Source organism: Poeciliopsis prolifica, unplaced genomic scaffold, assembly GCF_027474105.1.
Source record: "Poeciliopsis prolifica strain line A6 unplaced genomic scaffold, Auburn_PproV2 SCAFFOLD035, whole genome shotgun sequence".
In the NCBI taxonomy this organism is placed as follows: Eukaryota; Metazoa; Chordata; class Actinopteri; order Cyprinodontiformes; family Poeciliidae; genus Poeciliopsis; species Poeciliopsis prolifica.
The window spans coordinates 977639-984832 of NW_026562410.1; positions in this window are offsets into that span (position 1 = coordinate 977639).

Genomic DNA, 7194 nt, shown 5'->3' on the forward strand with positions numbered 1-7194 from the left:
ACTTATTAGATCCAAACTTATAGTCATTATTTAGCATTACATTTTGTGCAAGCTTGGTTAAAAATACAAACTACTTTCTTGTGGAAACATTTTGAGGCACAGATAGCGCTGCAGCTGCAATCATATATCAAACTGGACAGCGGCTGATACGAGAAGGGTTTGCCGTATATCTGCTTTGGGGCTCTTTAGCAGGAGGTAATAAAATTAACATTGAGACAGCCCACACAAAGGAAAAGAACACACCTCCTAATGCATATATTTAAATGAGGAGAATATGCAGTCTAAAAAAAATGGTTTGTTTCACAGCAGAAGTTGGAATCTCTTTGTGCTGAGTGAGAGTTTCCCGGAGGATGCATCTTCTGTCTTTTTTACTCAGTTCTTTGTCTCTGTTTTGTAATGTCTTGGACTTTTGATATTCTAGGTGAGATGATTATTGTAACATTCTTCTTGCATTGATTTTCTCTGGATAAAACTCTGAATATCTGGAGTCTGACGTCGTATGATTGCTCTTTTCTCTCTGCACGTACACAGACACAGGAATTCGGGACAAATAATTAATTAAAGAGCTAAATCAAGTTCTTCATCTTTTTAATTCTTAACAGCGTCTAGTTAGCATTAGACTGATATAGCCAAAACTGGAACCTGTTTGTGTAGAGTTTGCTTAATGAATGTACTTTGACTTGTCTGGGATGTATTTGCCTCTTTTTTTATACAACTTTTGAAACAGGATATTCAACAGCTAACAGGATAAAGATTATACAGAACATTGATTAAGTGGATGAAGTTATGGTTTGCATATTAAGCCATAAACTTATGTAAGATTAATTATTTAATTAAACCAAAAATGTGTGTGTTTTTTTTTTTTAAAGAAATCTTTTTATGTATTCAACAAATGTGATTTAAAGCATTCATTATAATGTTGTTTGATTTTATTTATTTGCTCTTTGCACTCAATTAACTGGCTGCTCACTGTAACTTTCACCATTTACATTTTTCTGCTTGCAACATAAAATTTTTGTTGTTGTTTTTGGTCGAGATAAAAGCTCATTTTTTAAAATCTTCTGTTCAAATATTACTCCTCAACCATTAGATGAGTTTAAAGTGGAAATTAATTTTCCCCATCACTGACAGCAAGCTGTCCTGGCCTAAAGCCACAAAGCAGCCCCTCTAACATGAGGTTACTTTCCCTGCTGGGATGATATTTTCATCGTGGCATATATTGTCCCTGTTATGTTATTTTCATTTGTCAGTGGAAGGGGGAAAATGTGGCTAATATTCAAGACCTTTTCTCTATGGTGTGCTGATAAATGTGATACTCCATGAAACCATGGATCATTGTTTATATTTGTGTAAAGCTTACATTAACAAATCTTTGAGCGTTTAGCTCTTGGTGGCCATGGCGAGTGATTAATTTTGCCTAATTTTCACCATTAGACCATTATTCAGGTGTAGGAAGCCAGTAATGTTTTATGTTTTATTTTAATTTATTTTCTTTGACATAATTTAAAAGAATCTGCACAGATTCTGAAGAAAACACCTGGCTCATCAAATAAAGACCTTACATTGCAATATTGGTTATTTTAAAGTAGCTTCCAAAGTTATCTCCACCTGTTCAACACAATGTCTTATGCAGCCTTAAACTATTTTTGTATCTATTAATTATAAAATGCAATTAAGTTTTGGACTAATCAATAGTATCAAAGTATATCAAGGCTTTATTTTCTCACAAACACAAAATGGGTTAAAGTCTTTTTAATGAGATATCTGAAAAAGTGCCAAAGTAAATTTGCTTTTCTCAGGCTGTATGTAGCGTCGAGTAATAAAGTGGAACCCTGTAACTGTTTTTTTGCTGAGTTGTGTTTTTTTTTTTTTGCTGGGCTGTTTACATTATAATTAAATGCAACCATCATCAGACTCTGGTGTTAATGGTATTTAACCCTAAAGTAACCAGCCTACATAGAAAAAGGAGAGAAGCCACACAAAGTGTTTATAGACATAATTGTGGATCCAATATCATGAAATACATTTGAGATGGATGATGCTTTACAAAGTAGCAAATACATTTCCAATTTAGTTAGACTACAAGTGGCTTGTATATGGAGTTGTGGTGTTCATTATGACTATTTATAGTTTTTCTAAAAGTGGTACACTTTGCGTAAAACTGCATGATAATTAAAAAAAACAAAAAAAACATGCCACTATGTTTAAGTGGTTTTATATTAGTTCCTCGTTAACAAGGTCTCGTTCATTTAACGTAATTGGTCTGAAAAGTAGTTTAACAATGTACATTATTTGCTGTTGAGCATAATTTACATTGTTCTGTTGCCTGATATCTGTTTTATTCTTTCCTAGTGTCTTGTTTTCCATATAAACTATACTCTATATTGATTGAATTCACACAACAGCTCCTCTAATTTACAAAATTGATTGCTTTTATATGAAAATACTGAAACTTTGCTCAGTGGTCCATGGAGACTCGTTTGTAATTACAGTGCATTTCAGCTCTCTCTCTCTGGCAACTTCAATCCACAAATGAAGCAGCTGCCAGCTGAATCGGTGTTGTTCTGCGACACATCTCCAATGAACCATTCTGACTCCAACTTTCTCTTTGCGTATGTATTTTGAAACAAAAAAAACAACAACTTTTTTTTGTCATCCATCAAAACAAGCAGAGCATATATTGGCTTGTCATTTTTAATTAGGACTTCAGGAGAAGAATGTAATGTGGATTCAAAGCATAGAAGAAGAAGACAAAGAGGAAGTGCAGGAGGAGGAAGATTACAAGTATAAGACGGTAAGGAAAAGGAATGTTTGTTAATTTTTCTTTTTTTTTGTTCTCCCTTCTTATCCTTCATTGTCCTTTTTCTGCTTTGATGCCAAGTCTCATGGTGGCTGTTACCTGATTATCTGGCCAATCAGACTAATCAGAAGAGTCACCGCCCTCAACTAACCAATACGCCCACTAAACCCAGAGAGCAAATGCAATTTTCTGGTGAGAGTGTACAGATGTGTTTACTGGTCAACATGTTGCATTCGAGGGCCTGCAAAACATGGCTGCATTTCTAGGTGATCTCTCAGTTTGTATGCATTGTTGTCATGTCTTACTATTATCCTGGGATTTTGGCAGGAATGTGTCACCATAGAATGGCTTCCTTTTGTCTTCTTATATCGCAGCTAATAAAACGCAGAAAACAAACCTTCTCATCCCAAGCCAAGGAGCATGTTATTGCTTGTTTTATTTTGCTCCACAGTAACATGTGAAAAACTGCAAATGGTGACAGTTGATAGGAATTGGAGAAGGATTACCAAAATCTTTGATGCAACACGCCCCAAAATCCCAGATAAGTATGGCTTCATCTGCTTGCATAAAATATTATTCTTAGAAGATGGTAGATTGTTGGGCTTGTATTTCCTCTGTTTTGTTATCCATTTGTTTTAAGAAAAAGTGGGTTTTCCCTACATATTCTTATGTTTTTATTACACCTTATATTATTATTTTTGAAACCACAATAATGCAAAATCATTAAAACGTAAAAGAAATCTGGAAAGAATCTGATTGAAGACATTTGACTATTGCAAATAATGGTCTTCCTTTTTGTTGGTCATACTGCACTCTGTGACTCTTGTCTGAATAGACTTGGGAGTTCGTGTCACAGAATGCTCTCTGCACAAACGTTGATCCCGGGTTAAAGAAAATCCAACTAATGCTGCAGCATCTCAAAAATAATTGTGACCAGAGAACCAGCGTGAATGCAGCAGCTGCACAAAATTGTGTATGAAAGCCATTTTTCCTTTACCAATACAGAAGCATTTAATTTTCCAGCTTGCTTTGCTAAATGCAGGCAGCACTATGGCTACTTATTTTTGAAAAGATAGCAGATTATCTTTTCTGTCAAACCTTGTTTTCCTCCCACATATTCAGGTTGGTATTAATATTAAATATTCAAATGTACTAGCAGTCAGTGGGCATCAGCTGATGACTGGATATACAGAGTTTCTTCATGTATTATCACGTCACCAGCATAAACTTCAATATATTGTATTTCACTGGCATTTTATCTGACAGAACACCTAAAAGTTCTGCAAGGTTGAAATCCTTTGGGGTAAGGATTTCTAATTAAACATCAGAACAGTGTGTCATATCTATTCTGCCCACAACTTAAGCAAGTTCAAGATCAAATTTGAATATTTATCAGATAATTCCATAATAAGGCAAAAATGCAGATTTGAGATGAGTTCAGGATGAAATAGCATATATGTACATTATCTTTTGAGAGCTTTCTCAATGTTTTCAAAGTATAAATATGCTATGAGAAATTCTTAGATGCTCCCTTTTTTGTTATTTTTATTTATATATATATATTTTTTTTACTTAAAATGACTTTAAAGAAAATGAGTTGGAAGTAATGTAGCTTTTCATCAGCAGACAATCGAAAGACGTGCAAATGAAAATTCTACGATTATATACCTTTTTCATCAGCGCATTTCAATGACTGATTTAGAAAGAAAAAGCAATAATCCTGCCTCTCGGTGCACGCCGCAACTTGTCACAATATCTGCTGTTAAAAGATGTGCCAAACATCCATTGTGTCCTTGAATAGGAAATTACGTTGGAGTGTTTCATGATGCAACATGCAGTCGCAGTCACTATCATCTTCTCCACAATGGAGAGCAAAACAAGCCAGCAGAACAAAACAAAGGCAAAGCACCTCTTGGCGAAGCAGCCACAAGACTTTGAAGTTATCTAACATTTCTTCAGAGAGACCGACTTTGATGTTCAGAAAGCTCCTCTTGAACAGTGACATATTCCCCTGGAAATAATTGTCAAAATTGTTCGTGAGCAACCTGACTGCCCTGAAGGCAGGATAGATTTGAACTGTTGTTATTCTTTGTTCAAAATGTTCTACCCCCCTTTAGGCTCTTGTTTGGAATTACAAGGTTTTTTTTAGGCTTGTTGAGTTGAGAAATTCATATTTAAAATAAAAAAAAAGAAAAAGAAGCTCTCATCTGTGATAGGAAACAAATATTTTTTGTTGGTTTGTCATTTTGTTCAAGTGAATAAATCAGGAACAATCTTTTAGTGGACAAAAATGATGTGGATTTCTGGATTTCAACTGTCGACAGAAACATACATGAGACTTTCCAGGTATTAAACAATTTTTAACACTTGGTCTAAAATATACATAGAATACATACATACATATATATATATATATATATATATATATATATATATATATATGTATATATATATATATATATATATACAGTATATATACAGTATATAAATCAGATGGCATTTTTTTGCTGTGCACTGACACCTCATGCTGTGATAGTAACATTATAATTGATTTATTTGGTATTTTGGCAGCTTTTGTTTATTTTTGTGACACTAGCGGCTTTTATTTATTAGTTGCTGGACAGGAAGCATTAACAGACCCAGGGACAGGAAAACTTTAGACCGCATATGGTGCGCCAGCTCTAGCACTGAGCAATAATTTCAAACTATCCTAAGTATGATCAATACTTCAAAAGTACCACAGTTTACAATAGTAAATGAGTGATTGCTCTTTCCTGCATCGGTGACAAGGGAGAGCACAGGCCCGATCTAGTTAAGTGTTTATTAAAGTGGCACTTGCAGTTGACTCAAAAAATTGGCAGGTAATTTTGAAATTGCTTTGTTTTAAGCAAAGGGCAAAGCTAGGATTTTCCTAAATGTAGTTTTTATTCTTGATCAAAATCAATCTCCTATTTATTAACGAACCAGTGACAGCAACATTCAATAAAAAGCTAAGGTGGAAAAGTTCAAGTTTTTCTTTTTTTTCTTTTTCATTTATGAGTAAATAAGAAGAAACTAGCTCTTGTTTGTAGGACAAATAATTCACTTTTAGGGGTTTCTGTTTGAAACAAAGAACAACTTCATCTAATGGTTTTGGCTATTATTTCACTTTATAAAAGTCTTGTGAGTGTTTACAGACAAAATCTGTTTGATATACCACTAAATGAAACCCAGGTGTTAACACTGGTACCTTTAGCACAGCTTAAGAACCACTGCTCCTTTGCAGGTCTTATTATGTTATTGAGTATACAACAGTGGCATTATTAAGTCACTCAGAAAAGGACTTATGTTTCAACCATTTTTGAATTAGCATTCAAATAACACTGTTTTGCCACCTGGCTGGAGGACAGGCTGAGGAGCCTCTGCATTCCCCTTCTGATTGACTGTGTAACAACCTATTTGGTCGTAATGTGGTAAAGTGAAACATAATACCTTTGAAGGAGCCTAAGATCAATGACTCACACAGTATTTGCTGTGCAGCGTCTTCTCAGCATGCACGGCCAGTTGCAGCTGTTTTTACGCTTCCATTATGCATGCGTGTTGATGCTGCGAGACGTGTTGTTTTTTTTTCCTCCTTTCTTTTCGGCCGCTCTTTGCCTCATCATGTTGCACGGAATTGCGTGAGCCAACGTTGACCCTTGATATTTTTTTAAAAAGAGCCCACAAAAAAAAAAAGAATAAAAAGCTTTTTCTCCAGTCTTCTGTACTTTTTTCCTGTGTGTATATTTTTTTTTCCAAGTGCGTTGTAATGACCAGCCTGGACCAAATCGGCTTGATCTGATCCACCAGAGTCGTGCCTCGGCAGTTAAACTTCAAGCTTTTCTATACCTTTTGTGTGTGTGCAAGCATTCTGGAGCAGTATTGCAGCATTGCTGACAAAATAGTTACCTGTCTCACCCCAGTACACCTCGACACACGCACACACACGTTTCCTTTCTTTTTGTGGATTCCAAGCCAGTCTTCTCTAGCTCCTTTGTTCCCGACTCTAGGCTAGGCTCACATCCTCTCTGCTCTCTGTAAGCCTGCTCCGCTCTGTCATCAGGATTACAGGCTGTGCTGTAGCAGATTAATGACTGACATCTCTACACTCCTCTCAGCATTGCAAGGCACACACGGAGTTACCAGGACGGCAGCCTGTGCCTGGTTGCGATGGAGAGAGGAACAACTGCGGGGGAGATAATGCATTGTGTTGGTCTAGGAACAATATGTTAGCAGTGAGATTCTACGCAGTGTTGTGTGGGTTTGTGCATCTGTGTGCACTTTTGTGTTGCTTATTTGGAAGCCGCCGTACGTGCAGCTAGAGCTTTCCAACCTCCACACCTCAGTGCAGCACAGCAGGTTAGAGTTAAGTCGGT